Genomic DNA, 24,548 nt, shown 5'->3' on the forward strand with positions numbered 1-24,548 from the left:
CAAGAGTGAAGTAAAATCATAATAAGAGTGATGTGTTTTGTAAACAAGAGTGAAGTAAAATCATGCTAAGAGTGATGTGTTTTGTAAACAAGAGTGAAGTAAAATCATACTAAGAGTGATGTGTTTTGTAAACAAGAGTGAAGTAAAATCATAATAAGAGTGATGTGTTTTATTAACAACAGTGAAGTAAAATCATGCTAAGAGTGATGTGTTTTGTAAACAAGAGTGAAGTAAAATCATAATAAGATTGATGTGTTTTATTAACAACAGTGAAGTAAAATCATGCTAAGAGTGATGTGTTTTATTAACAACAGTGAAGTGAAATCATATCCATACACTATATTCTTAATTCTTATTACTTGGTCGCAATCAACGATATAACAAGAATGAAATCTTAATAAAAAAACACAACATAAAATGATTATAAATGACGTAAAGCGAAATTACACGCAATAGATACTACTCCATAAATTATTAAATATGATCAAGTGAGATCAAACACGTCATTAATGATAGAGGTCATTATCGTGAGTTACCATCGATAATAAAATAAAAAATGTATAGCTTAGGTGTCTGCATTTGGGTAAGCGGCAGAAGCTTCCTAGCTAAGGCGCCCCCCGGAGGGCTGATCGCGTTGTGCCGACGCTGATCCCGGTGAGTCCGACGTAGAGGTACAGCCACCGGCGGACTATGCATACAGCGCCGAAGCTGAAGAAGTCGACGAGATCACCACCGACGGCGGCGGTGCAGCCGCCGGAGCCGTCTGAGAAGGCGTCGGAGTGGGCGGCGGCGGGGAGGCGGAGGGTCACAACCGAGCCCGACAGTCACTTGGCATATTCACATTCATGTATTGAGTTCCCAAAATGCCCTTGGACAAGTTTTTTTTCATAAAAATATGAAAGTTTGTTTAAGCCATAGGATTAATTTGGAATATTAAGATGTGTGGCTGGGATTTGTTCTCTAGTTATACACTTAAGATTAGTTATGTCTTGATCACTAACCTATATATATATATATATATAGAGAGAGAGAGAGAGAAGTGATCAAAGTATAACTAATATTAAGTGTATAACTAGAGAACAAATCTCAGCCACTCATTATCTTAATCTAATGACTAAATTAAGTATTCATTTTCTACTAATAAAAACTATATGGGGGTATTTTGGGAAATACATTGTTCCATGTTTTGAATTAGATATCATCATCGACATCAGGCATATCACTGGCCAGGTTAAGGTTTGAAACCCTTCCGTCTCTTCTTCCAGTTTCAACTTCGTAAACCGGACCTCCAGTCTACACACACAGAGAATTAGTTGGATTTAGCTATGAACCTCGAGTTTGGTCTTGCCTGAGAACTGATGATGGCGCAACTCCTCTTTTCCGTGTGCAAACTGTTCCATTTGGAAATATTAGCACTGTTGAATAACTGAGTGATGTGTTTTGTGTACGTGTGTGTGTGTGACAGAGAGAGAGACCTGACATTGGGAACCAAATTGGCACATATGAGAAGTTTCCCAGTAATGGCAGAGGCTATTCTTATAAGCAGTAGAATTCGAATTCGATTTCACAAATCTGCAGTTGAGAGAGTTCGATGGCATCAAAGGCAACCACCTCAGTCTCACTTCATCGCTTCTTTTTTCGGAATTAGGCACGGAAATCCCATCCATAATAATCAGCGGAGACGGGGAATCGGAGCTGTCTGATGCGTAGGGATCGAATACACTAGTAATCTTATAGTGATGTGTTCTATGGTTAAATGGTGTTTCTTTGATTTTTTGTTATAGTGATGTATTTTGTTAACATCAGTGAAGTAAAAACATGGTTATAGTGATGTGTTCCATGGTTATAGTGATGTTTCTTTGATATTTTGCTATAGTGATGTATTTTGTTAACATCAGTGATGTAAAAACATTGTTATAGTGATGTGTTCCATAGTTAAGTGATGTTTCTTTGATTTTTGGCTATAGTGATGTATTTTATTAACAACAGTGAAGTAAAAACATAGTTATAGTGATGTAATCCAGGGTTAGAGTGATGTTTCTTTGATTTTGGGTTATAGCGATGTATTTTGTTAACAACAGTGAAGTAAAAGCATGGTTATAGTGATGTATTTTATTAACAACAGTGAAGTAAAAACATAGTTATAGTGATGTAATCCAGGGTTAGAGTGATGTTTCTTTGATTTTTGGCTATAGTGATGTATTTTGTTAACAACAGTGAAGTAAAAACATGGTTATAGTGATGTGTTCCACGGTTAAGTGATGTTTCTTTGATTTTTTGCTATAGTGATGTATTTTATTAACAACAGTGAAGTAAAAACATAGTTATAGTTAATAAAGCACATCACTATTAGCATGATTTTACTTCACTGTTGTTAACAAAACACATCACTATTAGAATGATTTTACTTCACCGTTGTTAATAAAACACATCCCTATTAGCATGATTTTACTTAACTGTTGTTAACAAAACACATCACTATTAGAATGATTTTACTTCACTGTTGTTAATAAAATACATCACTATTAGAACGATTTTACTTCACTGTTGTTAACAAAACACATCACTATTAGCATGATTTTACTCCACTGTTGTTAATAAAAATACATCACTATTAGCATGATTTTACTTCAGTTGTTAACAAAACACATCACTATTAGCATGATTTTACTTCACTGTTGTTAACAAAATACATCACTATTAAAATGATTTTTACTTCAATGTTGTTAACAAAACACATCAATATTAGCATGATTTTACTTCAATGTTGTTAACAAAACACATCACTATTAGAATGATTTTACTTCACTGTTGTTAATAAAATACATCACTATTAGAACGATTTTACTTCACTGTTGTTAACAAAACACATCACTATTATCATGATTTTACTTCATTGTTGTTAATAAAATACATCACTATTAGCATGACTTTACTTCATTGTTATTAACAAAACATATCACTATTAGCATGATTTTACTTCTCTGTTGTTAATAAAATACATCACCATTAGCATGATACAAATGTGTGATTTTTATTTGCTTTCTTCATCTAAGAGCAGGGGCGGACGCATAATTTTTTTTCAATTAGGGCTCCACTGCATATAAATTTTATAGGAGTAGTACTTATATATAGTTCCTCTGTCCCATTAATATGAAACATTTGTTTTTCGGCACGAGATTTTACTTAGTGTTATGTTGTGAGTTAATGAAGAGAAAATAAAGTAAGGAAGAAGAAAAAGTAGAGTATGTTGTTTCCAATTTATGAAATGTTTTAGTTTTAATAGGACATCCCAAAAAGGATAAATGACAATTCAACCAAATTCAAAATATTCAATTCGAGCACAAATTCAGCATAACAACTCTCTAATCCAATCATCTTAAAATCAACCATTTTGTTAAAACATCACAAATTCTATATAAATTTTAACTATGCAGAGTGTATTTTTGTTTTGCATATTTTCAACTTCTAATCGAATTGTAAAAAAATACTAGATTTTAAATCATTAAATTAAAAAGAAATGAAAACAATAAAGAACTTGACACGCTTCTTTAAGGCAAAACAACTCCGCACTTTATAATATAATAATATTATATTAGTCATGTTTAATGAGTTAGTCTTCTTCTTCCCGTAGTTGTCGTATGCCATGGTTCTTCGTTTTGCTCTGCAATTTTTACTTTTAGGTAAGTTCAGCCCCTTTAATCATTCAGTTTTCATTGATTTAGTCTTCAACATTGTTCATACAGTAAGGGCTTGAGACAATTTTTAAAAATTTCAAAAAAATAGAAGTATAAAAAACCGAAAAAAATCATTTTGGGGAAGGGCTTAAGCCCTACCCTCTCCTTTACTGGGTCCGCCCCAGTCTAAGAGAACCACGTTTTTCACAAGATACGTAGCCGCAATGATTCAAAGCGGTTGTAGAGCAGAAATAGAAGCACTCTACTTCAATGGATATGATTTCTTGGGTAAGTATATAGGAAAGAAAATTGTACAAGCCAGTTACATATAATTCAGACCTAATTCAGAACAGTGGCTTGTATTCACAGTGCTAATTGGTGTTTTTTTTTCATTATAATGATAGTCATAGAGATGTAACTGATAAGTTTTACCAGAAGAAGAGAACACATGTTACAACGACATTCTATTAATAAAAAATGGGAACTTGTCCTACACAATTGTTTCAAGCAAAATTATAACAGAGACAAATTCCTCGGTAATAAATATATGACGCAACACACCTATCTTCTGATCGACTCTCATCTAGTGGTGGAAACCGGAAGGAGAGAGAGGAGGAAGATGAAGGGAGGGAAGAGAATCGAACTGGGGTTGAAGATTTGTGTAAGCGAACAAGCGATGTAGGTTGCAGAGATTGAGAGAAAGCCATGTTTCTGCTGATAATTGAATTTGCAATGACGTAACCTAATTTTAGCCGTCAATGACCATTATACCCCCACTTTGTTATTGTGGAGTAAATTTGTGAGAGAGTGAACTAATTTCTGCTTTAAATTCTAAAATTACATGTATTAATATTAGCCCCTGATTTTCTTAATCTTGTGGCTGTAATTTGTTCTCTAGTTATGTAGTTGGTGGGCACTCTTATATCATTTCTATATATATATATATATATATATATATATATAGAGTCCCATTATTCACAAATCCACTCTTAAAGACCGAACCACCGAACCATACCAAATTAGGGTTTTTTTATCTAGTTTTTTATGGATGAGAGGCACAAATTTATAATTTATTTTCACCTTCATCACGAGCCTATTTTAATTCATCCGAAGGTAAATAAGTCATACAAACATGTTACAAAGATTTAAATTCATTCCAGTAGGTTTTTACTTCATTCCAGTAGGTTTTACTTCATTCCAGTAAGATTATTACTTCATTCCAGTACGTAAATGCGGTTTCGCCGTCGCGTGTCGTTCTTTCTCTCTACAATATCTATCACCACCGCCACAACGCTGATATGATGTAATAAACACATGGAATGATGCAATAAATTATTGGAATGAAGTATGTGAAGTCCTACTGGAATGATGTAAAAACCTTATCCAATGAAGTAATAACGTTTCTGAATGAAGTAATAAACGCACTTGAATAAATTGCATTTTTTAATGTAAATAAAGTAAAAACTCAGGTCAATGAATTCAAATGAAACATATGTTGAATCATTTCAAAACCTACTGGAAGAAAGTAAAAACATGTTGTAGTTTCAAGGTATTACGTACGGAATGAAGTAATAAATCTATACAATGAAGTAAAATGGGCTTGTAATGAAGACCAAAAAATTTACACAGCAGCACATCTCATCAAAAAAACTAGATCTAATGGCCCAGATTTGGTCTCTAGTTCGGTCTTTAAAATTGGTTCGACATTGATCACAACCCTCTCTCTCTCTCTCTATATATATATATATATATATATATATATATATATATATATATATATATATATATATATATATATCATCATCATCATCATCTTCGTTATCAATAAGCAAGCTCACGAAGTCCCACACGATTTAAATTCCTGTTTTTGCAATTAATGATTGCATTATAATTTGTGAATTTAATTTACATCGTTAATCATGGAAATGTTGGAATCTTGAATTTAAGATGTCCGGTCAATGAAGTTTGACCAATAATAAATGTGACGAGACATTTAATTTTGAAAAATTAAATGAGATAGAGTCAATCTAAGTTCCACGTAGATGACCGTAGTATATTCACTTTCTCAAATCCGATTCCTGGTGAGTGAGAAATCGTGGATTAAAGTTGGTCACATTGTAGCTTTTGATAAAACTATGCGTTGAAAGTGTAGGGAGTAATTAACTAGTGTTAATTATCCCACATAGGAGATGGGACACATCTTTAAATGTGTATTTATTAAGTGATTAATTACACTTAGTAATTATCGTGGACTAAGATGGGTGAAAGAGCCCACACGCGCGCCGAGCCGAGCCAACCCGCACCTGCGCCCGTGCCCGTGCTCCTGGTCTTGGTCTTGGTCTTGGTCTTGGACTTGGACTTGGACTTGGAGCTCTGCCCACTCCTCTTCCAGTTCGTCGGAGCTCTGTTGATTGCGGTGCTGCTTCACCAGAGACGTAGCCGTTTTATCTTTGGGGACGACACGCCAAACCGAGAGCACTACCGGAGCGTATCTCGTCTTGCGGAAAGAGGCCTCCTCGACTCGGCTAAGTTTTATTTCCAGTTTACCGTTTCGATTTCATTGTAATTTTCAGTTTTTAGTTCTTCCTTCTTGGGTTGTATTACGCCCGGTATTGTTTATCTCTTGTAATTCCAGTTTTCCCCAACAATCGCAAGACGAGATATACTTGTCGTTGAAGGATTCGGACCTTAACTGAAATTAATCACTAACGAAACTTAATACCTTTGCTGGAGATGTCGACTGAATCAAACACTGTCGCTGCCACCACCGTTGCTGCAACAACTCCATCCACCGTGTCGACCACTGCACCGGTCAACACATCGTCGATTCCGACGATGATACCCACTCCTGGGCGCTATCCATCTTCATCAACAACCCCTTGGGAGTTTGTTAACCCCCTTGGGCCCATTGGTGGATCCACCTCGTGTGGATCGGTTGGTTCCACATTTAGTGGTTCCTTCGGATCCTTTAATGGATCGAGTGTTGGGGCCTTCGGGTCTCACACGAATGCTGGGGCCTTCGGGTCTCACGCGGGTACTGGTTCCTTCGGGGCTGGTACGACCATGGCGGGCTCTATGCCCAACATGAATGGTGGGGGCTCTATGCCTAACCACGTTGCTGGCTCAAGTGGAGTCAACTTGAATGGTTCGTATCATGGACCAAGCTCGGTGCCTTTGATGCCGAGAATGATGCCGCCCGCTGAGAAGCCCTCCAAGTTTGGAGGATCTGACTTCAAGAGGTGGCAACAGAAAATGTTGTTCTACTTGACAACATTGGGGGTCGTGCACTTCCTCAAGGAAGACGAGCCACCCAGGCCAAGCGATCAAGAGACCAGACTGGAGGTCTTCTCCGACTACGACGTATGGCACAAAGGGGATTATCTATGTAAAAACTTTATTTTAAGTGCACTAGATGATAGCCTCTACAATGTATACTCTAATGTAATCACATCTAAACAGATGTGGGAGAATCTAGAGAAGAAGTACCGTAGCAATGATGCTGGTACTAAGAAATTTGTAATAGCTAAGTACTTGGACTACAAAATGGTCGATTCAAGACCAGTCATAGACCAAGTACAAGAGTTTCAAATTATCATCCACGAACTCGCCGCCGAGGGATGAACTTGCCAGAAGCCTTTACTTCTGGCACGATAATTGAGAAGCTTCCACCTAGTTGGAAGGACTTCAAGAGCTACCTTAAGCACAAGCGAAAAGAGATGACCCTTGAAGAAATGATCGTGAAATTGCGCATTGAATCTGACGTGCGCAAAAATGACCAAAAGGCTAGAGGCCATGGCCCCTTTGAAGCCAAGGCCAACTTGTTGGAGCAGGGCGGTCCCTCCAACAAACGCCCTCGTCCAAGTCAAAAGGATAAAGGGAAAGGAAAACAGCCTGCAAAAATTTGAAGGCGAATGCTTCAAGTGTGGCAAAACTGGCCACTTTGCCAAAGACTGCCGCAGCAAGAAGAAGAAGCCGGCAGCCCACGTCGTTGAAAAAGAGTTCAAAGATTGGGACGAAAATGACCTTATCGTTGTGGTCACTGAAGAGGCCAACTTGATTAAAAATAAGGGAGGCTGGTACATCGACACTGGAGTAACTGCTCATGTTTGTGCCGATAGGAGTAAGTTTTCAACTTACAATCCTGTTGATGGGAGGAAGATCAACATGGGGAATCAAACGTCATCCGAAGTCAAATGAACTGGAGATGTGATCCTCAAAATGACGTCTGGCGTCTCTGTCATGCTGAAGGATGTGTTGCATGTGCCCGACATCCGAAAGAACCTAGTCTCTGGATCTATACTAGTTAATAAGGGTTTTAAACTTGTATTTGAATCCGATAGGTTTGTTTTGTATAAGTTTGGAAAATCCCTCGGAAAAAGGTTATGTAACCGATGGACTTTTCAAGCTTAGTGTGACTACGCTCCATGGTCCCAAGCCTTTGGCTATTAATAACAATGCGTCTACTTCCTCTTACTTGATTGAGTATTCAAACCTGTGGCATTGTAGATTGGGACATGTAAATTCAAAAGCCATTAAAAGATTAGTGAATTCAGATTTACTAAAGGCTAATGAAGTGGATACCCGAGATAAATGTGAAATTTGTCTTGAAGCAAAAATGACTAAGTTGTCGTTTCACTCGGTTGAACGAAGCACAAAATCCCTTGAATTAATTCACACGGACGTATGTGATTTAAAGATGGTGCAAACTAGAGGTGGTAAAAAGTACTTTATCACTTTCATAGATGATTGCACAAGGTATTGCTACATTTATCTTTTAAGAAGTAAAGATGAAGCAATAGAAGAGTTCAAAAATTATAAGAACGAAGTTGAGAATCAACTTGGTTGTAAAATCAAAACGATTTGAAGCGATAGAGGAGGCGAATATGTAGCCCCGTTTGAGGAGTTATGCAACGCAAGTGGTATAATCCATCAAACGACTGCACCATATTCACCACAATCTAATGGTGTTGCAGAACGCAAAAATCGAACTCTAAAAGAGATTATGAATGCACTACTTCAGGATTACCACATAACATGTAGGGGGAAGCTGTTTTGATAGCCAACTATATCTTGAATAAAATCCCTCTCAAAGGAAAATATGTTACTCCTTATGAGTTGTGGAAGGGAAAGAAGTCATCCTACAAATACCTCAAAGTGTGGGGGTGTTTGGCAAAGGTGATGGTTCATCCGCCCAAGGAAGTTACAATTGGACCTAAAACAGTTGATTGTATCTTCATTGGATATGCACTTAACAGTAGTGCATATCGATTTGTTGTCCACAAGTCTGAAATACTGACTGTGACTTTGGGAACAACAATTGAGTCAAGAAACGCGGTATTTCTTGAAAATACGTTTCCTTGCAAAAGGAAGGAAAACGTAGCATCCAATTCTGAGACAAGAATTGAGGATGAAACCACTAGTTCTAAATCAGCGGATGAGGAACCTGAATCGCGCAAGCGTGCAAGGCCCAATCCAAAGGATACAGTACTAAGACGTGATAGTAGGGTCAGAACACCAAAAACATTTGGTCCTGACTACATTGCTTTTATGTTAGATGAAGAACCGACATCTATAAAAGTAGCCTTTGATGGCCCAGACGGGCTACATTGGAGAGAAGCTGTTCAAAGCGAAATTGATTCAATTTTGCTAAACCACACTTGGGTATTGGTAGATCTACCTGAAGGTGCGAAACCTCTAGGTTGTAAATGGGTACTTGATAAGTGCCAGGTTTGAGCAGGTGTCGCGTCAAGCAAATGATATATCCTACTGATCAGGATGGAAGTCCCAGCTAAGCCTGAACTCGGTATCAATAATTCCTCAACCCACTTCTACTTACTAGTATAGTGGATGTAAGGGTCGAATCCCATAGAGATGAATGCGCTTTGGTAATTGTGGTGATATTCTGGAAAGGTTGGTTAGCTACCACGCTTGGGGTTGAGATTCTAACTAGACTGGAAATTAAGGTGGTACTTTACTGACTAGGAGGGGTGAAAGATGATTGATAAGCAGCTGTGTACGTGAGAGTGGTGGAACATTATGTTTCAGAAAATATGTGGGAGGTACGAGGTTACTATAAAAGACTAAACGGAATATCAGAGAATAAGTGGTAGTTAGGTGACTAGGCTGACAGATCTGTACGGTACCAGCATAAAAGGTAGATAAAAGTAAGGACAAAAGCAAAAAGTAACTAAAAAGCAAAAGTGGTCCCAAACTTGGATGTGGATGTCTTCTTCTTCAACATGAATAAACTCAGATTAACAAACCCAGATTCATGGACGAGAAATGTAAATTAACAACTTCACAAGAACAGATCTACAATCTAAACTCCAAATCAAAAGATTAAACTAACGAAACTGAAATTACGCTTACTGGGTAACATGCAAGGTGGCAGAAAATCACGTAGACTAGACTTTCAAACTTAACCATTTCAGATCTAAAATCTAACAGCTATCTAAATTCCTGAACTCAGATTTATCAATGAGGAAATGAAAACATGCTCGCAACACTTGGAATTACAGTAATAACTAGATCTAAGCTATCTAGGCAGAAAAAAACAAAATTAAACAGAAAGAAATGCATAAAAACAACTTCATTGCATAAAAGATGTTTGGATCTAAACGAAATACTTCAAAAGCAAACGGAAATTGAAAGTGCAACAGGTCCAACGTAAGGAAACACGTAAAGATTTACTAAGAAAGAAATTAAAGATTGTTTGCCACTCCAGGTGATGAAACTGCTAACACTACGAAACACGCTGGCTGGAACTAGATAATGCGGAACTCCGGCGAACTGGTGAACTTCAGGTGACCATTGCTGTGGCGAGGAACGAGAATATGAAGGACAAAGCTGAAGGAACTAACTGCCGAGAGAGAACTACTCTAACTAAGAGTGTATATTCCTAATGATGATTCCCTATTATCGATGATGGTTTCTCTCTCCAAGTGGCTCCCTTTTATATGGAGGTCTGCCCTTGATTTTTGGGGTAGACTCTCTTAGCGAAATGACCCTTTTGCCCTTACTTGTGGCTGATCTTCCCAGCAATCCTTCTTCTCCATCTCGAGCCTTTTTGGCATGCATACTGGTCAGTATAGCAACATTCTAATGTCATTTTCACCTGAGTTATCCGATACCTTTCCTTCTGACTGGAACCCTTTCCCTGCACACTTTAGCAACTGTTTTGCAGATATATTCCAATTATGCACGTTATACTGACCAGTAACCAAGTCCTAGAATACGACTTATCAATACTTAAAAGGAAATTTAAGGCCAATGGAACAGTGGATAAGTATAAAGCCCGACTAGTAGTAAAGGGTTTTAAACAAAAGGAATGACATGACTTCTTCGATACCTATTCACCTGTAACAAGGATTACATCTATCCGAGTGCTTCTCGTTATTGCTGCATTGCACAATCTTGAGATTCATCAAATGGATGTAAAGACCGCGTTTCTAAATGGTGAACTAGAAGATGAAATCTATATGGAGCAACCCGAAGGGTTTGTAGTACCTGGACCAGAAAAAGGTATGCAAGCTCGTAAAGTCTCTATATGGATTGAAACAAGCGCCATTGCAATGATACTTGAAGTTTGATAATGTGATGTTATCAAATGGGTTTAAAATCAACGCGTGTGACAAATGTGTCCACATCAAGAGCACTAATAACGGCCATGTTATAGTGTGTCTATACATTGATAATATGTTAATCTTGGGTAGCAACAAAAAGTAATTAATGATACAAAGGTCATGTTAAAGAGAAACTTTGACATGAAAGGCATGGGTCTAGCCGATGTAATTCTTGGAATGAAGATTCTAAGAATGTCTAATGGAATCATCTTAACACAATCATATTATGTTGAGAAGATATTGAATAAATTCAAAGCCTATGATGACGCGCCGGTTAAGACTCCAATTGAACTCGACGTTCACTTGAGCAAGAACAAAGGCGAGCTCGTTGCACAAGAAGAGTATGCACGGATCATCGGGTGCATTATGTACTTGACTAATTGCACTCGACCTGACATTGCTTGTGCCGTGAACAAGTTGAGTCGTTACACGAGCAATCCAAGCAAAGAGCATTGGAGAGCTCTTGTGAGGGTTTTGAGATATTTAAAACATACTCAAAATCTTGGGCTACACTTCTCGAGATACCCCCGGTACTTGAAGGGTACGGTGATGCAAATTGGATATCCGACAATAGGGACTCACTTTCAACAAGTGGATACATCTTTACTATTGGGGGTGGTGTTGTATCGTGGAAATCCACAAAACAGACATGTATAGCCCGATCAACAATGGAATCGGAGTTCATTGCCTTAGATAAGGCTGGTGAGGAAGCCAAGTGGCTTAAGAACTTCCTTGAAGATATTCCATGTTGGTCTAAGCCAGTCCCACCAGTGCTGATCCACTGCGATAGCCAAGCGGCTATTGGAAGGGCAAACAATGACTTCTATAACGGTAAGTCTCGACATATACGTCGATGACATAACACCGTGAGACATTTGATCACAACAGGGGTGATTACAATTGACTATGTGAAGTCAATAGATAATATAGCGGATCCGCTAACCAAGGGTTAAACCGTGATCAAACGAATAAGTTGCTAGAGGGAATGGGTTTGAAATCCACAAACTAAAGAATTATCATAGTGGTAACCCAACCATGATGACTGGAGATCCCAAAAACTTAGTTCAAAGGGACAACTAAGCTATGAGAGTTCATGAGAAACACTCAACTATTTCTATTCCCTAAAGAGCAATAGAGTGTTGAAAAAACCTGCCTAAGTGGTAAGGGCTAAGTCTATGACTTTTAATGGTTCTTAAGGATCTCAAAGAGATAGAGTTCTCAAAAGAGACTGAGTATGGAAAGGTACTTGACTAAGAATCACCTAGTAGTGCGAAGTGTGGTCGCGTCATAAAACGCACTTATGAATCCAAAGTGTGTCCAAGACCGCAATGGACACAAAACGTGAGAACAGATGAGTTGATGTGTTTAAGCTGCTCTGCCCTCTCCTCTTCCAGTTCGCCGGAGCTCTGTTGATTGCGGTGCTGCTTCACCAGAGACGTAGCCATTTTATCTTTGGGGACGACACGCCAAACCGAGAGCACTACCAGGGCGTATCTCGTCTTGCGGAAAGAGACCTCCTCGACTCAGCTAAGTTTTATTTCCAGTTTACAGTTTCGATTTCATTGTAATTTTCAGTTTTTAGTTCTTCCTTCTTGGGTGTATTACGCCTGGTATTGTTATCTCTTGAATTCCAGTTTTCCCCAACAGGAAATGGATGGAAGCACTCTGGTGAAGGTGACGCTCTTCATTTGATACAAAGCCTCGTTTATCTAATTTTATCGCAATCGTCAACATTTTCTCCAAGCTGCCGCGATCGCACACCTTCAAGACGGTCAGGACCCTCAGCATTCGTTGTTGGGCCCGCCGCCGCATATCCGACATTCCTGCCGGCGGTGAAGCATCGATTTTTCAGCCGGAAGGATTAATCTTTTATAGTAGTAATTTTTTTGGTTAATGTTCGTTTCTTCAAATTTTTTTTCCTTATATACCTGCTCCCTCCGTCACACAATAATTGTCACTTTTATCGTGGGCATGGGTTTTAAGAAAAATTGGTTGGAAAAGTTAATGGAATGTGTAACCCACTTTTTATATTGGTTTTATAATAAAATTTGAGTGAAGTGAGATAGTGGAATGTAGGACCTACTTATCATTTATGCTATAAATGAAGTGTGACAATTACGTAGAACATGGCGAAATGAAAAAGAGTGACTATCATTATGGGCGGAGGGAGTACTATTTTACTTTTATTTCCTGCGTTCTCAATCCAAAATATTAGAGAGAATAACCCAATCAAACACTCCTTAAAAAAACATTTAATTTACAAGTAAAATAAAATCGACCATTTGCTTCTTCTCTTCGAGAGAGACAAATATACTCACGGCATTTTGTCGTCGGATATGGTGCCGACGGTTGATAGCTTCAAAATTGAAAACTGTGATTCTTTTATTTGGTATGGGTTAGAAAAACTGCCGATTTTGAAATTTATATGGGCTATAAGCCTATAAGGCCATCCGCAACGCTGTCTGTTATCCATCTCTTAACCGTATCATCTCTTAACTATTCATGGGTCCAACTGTACTTTTCACTCCATCTCTTAACTAAGAGACGGAACCTGCAACCCTCCATCTCTTATTCGTCTCTTAACCATCTCTTAACTTACTATTTATTCAATTTCATTTTTATGTTTATTTCCAACAAATTCAATTAATAAAAACACATTTCATTAAATAAAATAAAATTACAACATAAAATAAAAAAATACAACTTAAATTCAAAAAAACAAAAAAAAACACATAATTAAAATCCTAAAAAAATAAAAATTACATAATTTAAAATACAATTTTATAGAAATTAAAAAAAAACTACTCTGTCGGCAAATCATCCCCCGAAAGCGATGGCGGTGCACTCAAGCTACCTGAAGGCGGAATACCAATTTGTGGAGGCGTCATGCGGGAAGTGTCCGCCATCGTGGCGGTCAAGTACATGGACAATAGGGTGTTCGAGCTCGAGCTTAGATGAAAATTGGAGAGGAAATGGAGATGATTTGAGAAGAATATATGTGTATTTGTGTGTGAAATGAGGATGAAATAAGAGTATTTATAGAGTAAAAAAAAGAAACCGGTCGAAAAACGGTAATATTACCGTTTTGGATTTTATTTATTTATATTTTTTTATTAAATTTGAATTTTTTTAAATGATTTATTGATTCAGCGTGACGAAGCCCACTCGCTGGCCGGCAAGTGAGCGTCATGCATGGCGCCGGAGTGCGCCACGTAGAGCGAGCGCGTTGCGAGACAGCCCGCGATCCATCTCGGTGGGACGGGCGTCTCGGCGAGACCGGGACGAGACGGGACGCTGCAACGCGTCTCGCCGCCGTCTCGTCTTGGCGGGACAAGATACGAGCCACCCGCGGGACGCGTTGCGGGTGGCCTACCCCTTTTATTTGGTACTACGTGTTATAAAACCTGAACCCGACCCATTATAATTTAATTTTATGGACTCACGGTTACGGTCGAACAATGAGAGTATGGTTCCGGTTTCAACCTCTGGAACCGGTGGTTAACCATCAATCCGATTATATAACCGCACACGTAGTATAAAATAAAATTACGTGTTTGAGATAGATCTAGAATGGAAGTCATTTGCTAAGTACATGTGTGCAGTGACACAATTAATAATATCCTATCGTCAAGAGGACTTCATAAAAAGGTTTAATTATTTAGAAATACGGTCGATGGAAATTTATTCTATGAATAAGTACCTTATAGTACTAGTGAACTAGACAACTCTTGGTAAATATTTTAATTGATTGAAGTCAATAGGAAACTAATTTAATTAACGAATATCTATATCTTAAACAATGGAATAATACAATCAAAGAGGTACCCTGAATTACTTGTAGTCATGGATTGAGTGGATAAGCCAATACTTCCTCAGTCTCCGAAAAATATGAACTATTTTCTTATTAGCCCGTCCCCGAAAAGTATGAACTATTTCCTTATTAGTCCGTTCCTGAAAAATAGTCCATTAACTTTCTAATTTTAGAATAGTTAAACAACGCATTACACATTTACACTACCAATGATGTGGAACTCACTTCCACTGACACTACAATTTACCTATTTTTTACTTTACCAATTATACATTAAAACTCGTGTCGAACTTTTTGTTCATACTTTACAGGAACCAAGGGAATATTATTTTCTATAGTGGCACAAAATAATATTTTGTTTGTTGACTTCCAAGTGTAACTAGATTAGGTTCTCATCAACCTCCACAAATCCCTGGATTGACCCTTGATTACTAATTAATTAATTAGATGACTGGATATGATATTATAAAAAGATTATTTTTAAATTTTCCTTATGATTTTTTTAAAAATTATATCCTCATGTTATGAAAAACCCCATAAAAAATACAATTATGATATATTATAAATACTCCATAAAATATACCATTCCTAGGGTTAACCAAGACATAAATTTTCCTCCACCCTCTAAGATTAACGTCCTCTCTTTCTGTTCGTTCCTGTTTCTTTCTCTACTTCTAAGTTAATTCCTATAAACCCTTCTAACTCCTGCCCACACAAGAATCAGAAATTGAGTTAGGAAATAATTTTTTTTTAAAAAATCAAGATTGAGTACGAAAAACTAGATGTGAAGAAGTTGCAAGCCATCAGCCCATCACTAATTCTTTCGAGAATGGTAAGTTCTTCAAAACTGTAGAAGATACTACCGCACTAAGTGCCTAATAGCTAATAGTGAGATGCTGCCAAACCAAACTACCAATCAATGAGAATGACGTAATATTCATAAATTATATGGTATGACCACAAAATAAATTAAATTTGAAAATCTCAAACTTTCAAAATCAGCACAAAAAGACAAACAGACGTGGAGACATATAAACTAAGTGAGAATGAATCATAGAAATAAAGTTAATAATGCATGAGAGAACGATCTATACTTAGTACTAGGAGTACTATTTAATTCCACATTTTCCACATACAAAAGAACATTTATTCTATCATCCAAAAACAACTAATATTGGCCAATGACAAAAAATATGATTTAGAGGAACTAGTTCTTCTTTTCTTAAGGAGGTGGTCCAGATTTAAGAATCATATGTATAAAGCTAAGTTATATGTTACTCTTTTAAATAAAATTGAAAATTAAATGCATATAATATCACTGGTTTTATCCAAATTTTCACATAAATATGTGTATATATCAACTTTAATTTTAATTAAGCATTTGAACTTAGTAGATACTCAACTACTAGAAAATTCACATATTATGACATGCATAAATGCAATTAGAAAACTATTATCTTGACACTTTAGGTGTAATGGCACTTATTGTATGTGTGAGGAAAAAAAGTGTGATAACAAGCAAAGTGTGAAGATAAATCCTTCTTTATTACCCTCAAAAAGTGTCAAGAAATAACTTTTGTCATCACAATGTGTAGTGTCACAAGCTATTAGTTTAAACTACACTATATAAATGCACGAAAATTTATAAATAAACCCCACAAATATATATTATTACAACTTCCCACCTATATTTATTTGATTATATTTTTGACCTACAAATTGCTATAATTTGTATTTTCATCCTATAAATATTTATAAATTACATTTAGTTCTTCAAATTTTTATATTTACATCTTTATTAAATATATAATTACATTTCCACTTTCAATGTAAAAAAAATCATATTAAATTACTATTAACCATCCAACAAAATTTATATAAACAACCGATTCAAATAAAATGCTAAATTTGAATAACAAAAATCCAATTGTTACAATTCGACAAACCCAAAAGTGAAGTGCCCAAGAAACTATACATAATGAAAGAACAAAAAACTATGCTCAAGTAACTAGACAGAAAGAAAGAACAAAATCAAAACTATCCTCACCACGCAACCAAAACAGCCAAGAATGTAAAGTGAACCTAAAATTAGGCATACCAATCTGGTCAAGTCTCACCAAGGCTCTCACTGTGGCCGGGGGCTGACCTTCCTGTGCATCTCTTTGGCTCCACACTCTCATTTCCAAGAGACGCCAGCAAGTCAGCCGCTTTGTTGCCTTCTCTCCGGATATGTGTTATCCTCCTAGTGAGACTCTTAGTGCGATTCTGATATCTGTCATGGTGTGTCTCGTCTCTGCCGGCCCAAGCTGTGACCCTTATCTAGGATTGAACACAATATTTCCGCATTCGTTTCCATCCATAAATGCCTACCATAGCTCTTAGCCCTCATGATACCTTCCAACAGAGCCTTCATCTCAACCTCCAGCCCTGAGTTTGCAGCTAGCGGCAAACAGAAAGCCGCCACAATTTCACCAAGGCAGTTGCGATATATGATCACTATCCTATAAAACAACAAAACAAAATAAGTGATTCCATTGTAAGTGGTAAATGGAATTAGAGGACAATCTATCAAAATCTAGGCCAACAAACGTCCAAATGATTAACTAACACACCACTAGAATGATATCGCTCATTTGAATCAACTCTTAAATGTACAGACCTTCACACAAAATATACAACATATTCTTATTAATAGATACAAAATAATTGTGTCCCTCCTCCGATGGAAACGACTTGTTTTGCTAACGATCAATAAACGACTTGTTCATAAGATCGATGGTTGTATCCATGAACTGCCACCACCATAACAAATAACTCTATTAATAAACAAACATGGCACACTAGTGTTAAGGTATTTTTATTGAAAAAAAGCATATATCAACACATCCATCATGACATGGCTTCACTAGAAATAACAAACAGTTAGCAGACACCTAGAAAGCCCACTTATTCACTAATTTCCTCATTATCCATTCATCTATAAGCTACTCTATATAAAATATAGCACAAAATCTGATCTTCGTTCCCTTCTTTAGAACACATCTAAAAGGAGTATCACCTGAGCTAGTTTAGCTGGAATTTTTGACATTGTGAGGTACACAAATAATCAACAAAACACTTTCTCTTTCTTTTATTTTGTTCATGTTATAATCAAATGTATATTATTGGAACTTAGTCAACTTACTCTGCCAATTGGCTTCAATTCCCACCCAACTGGTTCATAAACTTTAAGTCCACTTCTATTGGCCATACCTGCAAAAGTAAAATCAAATCAGCATAACATATCAATATAAAAGTTCAAATGAGACGCGTTCAAATGTTACTATCAAATACTAAGACATTCCCAGCCTCGAGAATCTGGAGATATTCTATCCACACAAATATTGATTCTACCACAAAAGCTACAAATCAAGCAAAAAAATCACTTCATTAAATAGAATGCATATCTTTTCAACTTGTAGAATATCTATCTAGCTATACCTTTTCTCCTCAGTGTATGTCCACTTTCCATGTTAGCATTTAGGATTCTCAAGCTCCAAACTGTTATAATTCTTACAAGCATTTTAAAGTTGATTTTGAATTGAAAAAAGATAGAATAACATAATGATTATAAATTTAGAGATCACCTGTTATTATATGTCAACCTTAATTCCATCGACATCGTCGCGAACCCAACCAAAGTCACCAGATTCTACATTATCAGGAGGAACACAAATATTACTTTGTAAGTAAGTGTCGACATCAATAATTGGTTCCATGTGATACTTAGCTCGTGCTGTAGTAGAGACAACTACTCTCCATTGTGAATCTGTAGAATCCTCAAAGAGAGCGCACACGAATAAAGATATGGAATGTCTTTGGACTCAAATGGAGAGAGGTGTGGAGAAGGATACCAGCAGCGGCAGCAGAGTGAGATTTAATTACTCGTAAAATACCTAAGATAATGAAACTAAGAGTAATATAACTTTTTATTAAGGTTGTGCACACATCAAACTCTACATTCCTATCGAATCTATAGAAAATATAGAAATACTGGCAACTTAGCAAATTAGATAATAAATGATAAGATAAAATACTAAATATATACAATCATTTTTATTCTGGTTGTGCTCTAATTTACAAGCAGTTAAGTTATTCATTAGTGAAGTAGTTGGGAATCCGTTATATGTAAAAAGAACTATTATATGGAGTGAACAAAAGATAACTAATGGAAATAAAATACTCTGTAACAAAGAAGCAATCCTCTTCACGAGGCAGTGGCGGACTGTCGTTCACAAAATTTGATTCCTTGGATACATTTATTCAATCTTGAAGGAGGTATTTATACAAAATTACACAGACTCCTAATTGATAAAGAATCTGCAAATTAAAATCTTTGGCTAGGAAGAATAATTGAATAACAAAAGGATAAACTAAATATAAAAGTTACTACTACCAGTTAAACATAATCGCATGAACTCCTACAAACAAGGGCATTGAAATAAATCTACTAATAAATCAAATCTAAAAGATAATAGAGGATATTCATTCTACTTGATCGATATCAAACTAAACAAAATGTCATAATTAAAATCAAGTTTTATTGTACCTAGGTCAATCATTCAACCACATTATATTTATTTGATTATACAATAATCAGTTGATTCTGATTGAGAAACTCGCATTCAATAAAAAATTATCATAGAAATTCTTATAAAAAAAACTACAGAAACAAACTTAATTGATAAGCTAGGATTATTTTGGAGGGATTTAGGATCAAGGGAAGATAATACCTGAGAGAGAAGACAAAGCGCGGCGGCACAAAAACCCTCGGTCGAGATAGAGGACACAAGAAGACAACGATTGGATTCTTGGACTCAAATAGATTGGCAGATGTCAAGAATGATAGAGATGCAGGGATGAGAAAGACAAGAACGGTGAGGTTATCAAGAGAGATTATTTTGTACTGTAATTTTGACAATTATATTCGGTTAGGTTTACTGTAATTATGACAATTTGCAATGAAGCTCATTATATTTACTTTAAATACAAGCGGAGTACAGGAGAAGAAAAGGAGTAAATTACAAATTTATAATTATACATTAAAACTTAGATTAATATTCGTGTACAATAAGTGCAGAAGTAACTAATTGAATATTTTTCGGGTCGTCATTAACCACCACTCACCATTTGAGAAGAAGAGGAAGGTGATTGGTCCGCTAGCTTGTCCTCTTTCACTTCATTCCAAAATATTGTTCTTTTTTTTGTTGATGCAGGAATTGTTGATATATTGGATCCGTGAAATTCATATCCTAGCTTGGTGAATTGATTTTATATTTTTATTTGCAATTCGTATTAAAACAAAAGTAAAAACAATACATGTATGATTTGTTTATTAATTGAAAAGGGCAATCTTATCCCTAATTTATGAACGTGCTTCTAATATTTTTAATAATGAATAAAGTAATTTTAAACAAAATTTAATCATTAATAGAATATAGTTTTAATATATTCTATTTAATCTAAAAAGGAGCATATTTATTCTCAATACCGATTAACATTTTCTATTTAAATTTACATCTAAATTTAGGTTTAATATTTAGCATAAGACACGTAAAGGAAATGTCATTAAGTGAATCTTCTCTTGACATTTATTTAAAATGTAGCAATAATAGATATTATAAATGCCATGAAACATTGATGTGATTATTGGATATATATATATATATATATATAGAGGGTCATGATCTATGGCAAACACCTCTTAACCATATAACTAGAGAACAAATAATAGCCACAAGATCAAAAAAATCAAGGGCTAGTATTAATTTTTGAATTTAATGAGATATTAGTTCTCTCAATCACAAATTTACTCCACAATAATAAGGCGGGGGTATAATGGTCATTGCACATCCAAAATTAGATTACATCATTGGCATTTGAAAAAGAAACCGCATTCTTCTCTTCTCTCCTCCTCTTCCTTCTTCTGCAAAATAGTTCTCAGCTCTCCTACCGCTGATTCGTCCGATTGAAGAGGAATTCGATTGGAAATTATCAATATTTTCGCGATTCAAGTGACTCTCTTTCCCCGACGAAGGAATCTGCATCGGTGTCTCCAATCATCACTCTTCCAGCGGCCAACAACACCGCCACCGTCAACAAGGCGGCGGCGGCGCTCCGGAAGGAGCTCATCGCGGTGATCAAGGAGAAGAAGGAGGCGATGGCCAAGGGCGGGCCGCTCTACGACATCTTGTCGCACATGATCGTGGCATCTGACCCCGAGCGGGAACACACAGATCTATGATATAATTTAGCCTGCATTTCCCAATTTATCTTCTGTTTTTCTTAGTTTTGATTTCCTTTAATTAGGGAATTAACATTAGGTGATAAGCTATCGTTGCAATTTTTGATGGGATGTAGTGTAGTATTTGAATTTTGTGAGATTTTAGCTATGCATTTCAGATGTAGCCCCTTTCTGTTTCTTCTTGCTCTGATCTAATTATAATATCAATGTTGAATTGTCCCAAAAATAATCATGCTAAGAGTGAAGAGTGAAGTAAAATCATGCTAAGAGTGATGTGTTTTGTAAACAAGAGTGAAGTAAAATCAGAACAAGAGTGATGTGTTTTGTGAACAAGAGTGAAGTAAAATCAGAACAAGAGTGAAGTGAAATCAGAACAAGAGTGATGTGTTTTGTGAACAAGAGTGAAGTGAAATCAGAACAAGAGTGATGTGGTTTGTGAACAAGAGTGAAGTAAAATCAGAACAAGAGTGATGTTTTGTAAACAAGAGTGAAGTAAAATCACAATAAGAGTGATGTGTTTTGTGAACAAGAGTGAAGTAAAATCATAATAAGAATGATGTGTTTTGTGAACAAGAGTGAAGTAAAATCTGAACAAGAGTGATGTGTTTTGTGAACAAGAGTGAAGTAAAATCAGAACAAGAGTGATGTTTTGTAAACAAGAGTGAAGTAAAATCAGAACAAGAGTGATGTGTTTTGTGAACAAGAGTGAAGTAAAATCAGAACAAGAGTGAAGTGAAATCAGAACAAGAGTGATGTGTTTTGTGAACAAGAGTGAAGTGAAATCAGAACAAGAGTGATGTGTTTTGTGAACAAGAGTGAAGTAAAATCAGAACAAGAGTGAAGTGAAATCAGAACAAGAGTGATGTGTTTTGTGAACAAGAGTGAAGTGAAATCAGAACAAGTGTGATGTGTTTTGTGAACAAGAGTGAAGTGAAATCAGAACAAGAGTGATGTGTTTTGTGAACAAGAGTGAAGTAAAATCAGAACAAGAGTGATGTTTTGTAAACAAGAGTGAAGTAAAATCACAAGATACATCAGTAACATTAAACGTAGACGGAAACTAACTATATCGAAGACGAATCTTAGAGCCTACAGCCACCGCGCCCCGCTCTTGTTCCGAAACTCCGCTTCTCTTCTACGGCAGCTCATCGTTGCGTCTCCTTACCCGCCGACGCTAATTCCGGTGAGTCCGACGTAGAGGTAGGTTTTGATTTGGGGTTTTTTCAGCATTGGCGCGACGATTGAATCCGCCAACAGCCCCTCCGCCCCGATCGCCTTTGCCAGCTCCCCCACCGCCGCCAGTATCCTCTCCGGCGCCACCCCCAGCTCAGAATTACGATTTGGAAGAAGAAAGGATCGCAGATTTGGAAGATTTCGCGTAATTTGATCGCATGTTTTAATTCAGAAAGTAATTTCCAAAAATACCCTCAGCATATTTTATTTTATTAAAATTAATAATATTTGTTCCATTAAGATGTGTGGCTGAGATTTGTTCTCTAGTTATACCCTTAAAAATAGTTATATCTTGATCACTACCCTATAACATATATATATATATATATATATATATATAGACATCTTTTATGAAGTGTCATATTGTAAGCGTGAGAACAGCTCATTTTTCTAGTAGTGACGAGTTTGCGTTAATAATAAGATGAAATTAATGAGGTTGAAAAATGGTTGGTAATATATTAGTTGGCGTAATGAATGAGAAGGACATCCCTACGAAAAAATGCATCAAATCAAGAAAGGGATATTTCCTCAAATCATATTTTGGATCTACCTTGCCATTCCACCTTACTATTATTTACGCTTTCAAATATTTATATAATAATCACCATAATCATAATAAAGGTACTTCAATTCGTACGCCCACTTGACTTGACATGGCAATTATTAGCCAGATTCATGTACCACGATTAGAAGGGCATGGATCCACCAAATGCAAAACAAGATATGTTGTGATCATCAACATCTTCTATTAGTTTAAAATGTATTTAGATTATTTTCATTTATTTACATTATATGTGGCGTGGATGAGCACAACATCCTATGATGTACATTTGGCACAGCAGGTGATCCATGCCCTAATTAGAATGGATGTGACAACAACGGTGACGGCCACCTAGGGTATATTGAAGATCCACATTCCCGATGATCTCATAGAATGTTTTCCAAAAGTATTTAATATAATTTTACAAAAATAGAACGAAAATTGACGGACACTTAATTAGAAAAAAATATTAAGGTATGTTCGTATGGATGACGTCATAACTTTTCTTAGTTGGTATTCTTTTTACCGATGATTACATGCTATTTAATGTCACTCAGAGCGTCCACTATAAAGTGGACGCGGCGGTCGCCGCGAGCGGGGCGGAAGCGGGGCGGCTTATAGTGGGAAGGGTGTCCGCCGCGGGGGTGGACGCGGCGGGTGAGGGGAGGGACGGCGGACGCAGAATCGCCGCGTGCGGGGCGAGGACGTGGCGACCGGGCTATAGCCGCGCCTATAGGCGCGGCGCCTATAGTGGCACGAAGATGAAGCCGCGGCTATTGCATGCGAATTTTTTTTTTTTTTTTACATTTCAATTCACCTATAAATACACCCCACTCCATTCATTATTTTCACACCATTCAAACACAACATCTATACAAATTTCTCTCACTACAATTTGGGGTCAGAAATGAACAATTTGTGGAGAGACAACTGGAATGCTCTGATTCAACAGGTGCAACACCAGGCCGCCAAGGAGGTAGCGACCCGTTTGGCGGAGGAGGCGGAGGATGCGGAGGCTCCGATCCCTCGCACCATTACTCATCGGCGGACAATCCCACGAGACCACGTCGGTGCTCACCAACGTTTAATGGATGATTACTTCGTGGATAACCCCCGTTATCCACCCGAGATATTCCGCCGGAGATTCAGGATGTCGCAGCGGCTGTTCAACTATATAGCGACGAATTTGGCGGAGCGTTACCGGTGCTTCACCCTCCGGCGTGATGCGTCAGGCCGGATCGAGCTGTCCACACAACAGAAGTGCACCGCTGCAATCCGACAGCTTGCCTACGCTGGACCAGCGGACATGTTCGATGAATACCTACAGATGGGTGAGACGACTAGCCTCACGGTGCTTAGGCAGTTCTGTAAGGGGATCCGG

General features: G+C 37.0%; 1 long non-coding RNA gene across 1 annotated transcript; it reads right to left on the bottom strand.

The window, feature by feature from the left end:
* Positions 1 to 16,999: 16,999 nt before the first annotated feature.
* LOC121742013 lies at positions 17,000 to 20,099 on the bottom strand. The gene is made up of 5 exons (XR_006037955.1): positions 19,883 to 20,099; positions 18,737 to 19,045; positions 18,591 to 18,650; positions 18,295 to 18,362; positions 17,000 to 17,611 (listed from the first exon to the last, which is right to left on the bottom strand). It is a non-coding gene; the product is annotated as an uncharacterized LOC121742013 (long non-coding RNA).
* Between the last annotated feature and the right edge of the window lie 4,449 nt (positions 20,100 to 24,548).

The sequence above is a fragment of the Salvia splendens genome, chromosome 7, assembly GCF_004379255.2.
Source record: "Salvia splendens isolate huo1 chromosome 7, SspV2, whole genome shotgun sequence".
NCBI lineage: Eukaryota > Viridiplantae > Streptophyta > Magnoliopsida > Lamiales > Lamiaceae > Salvia > Salvia splendens.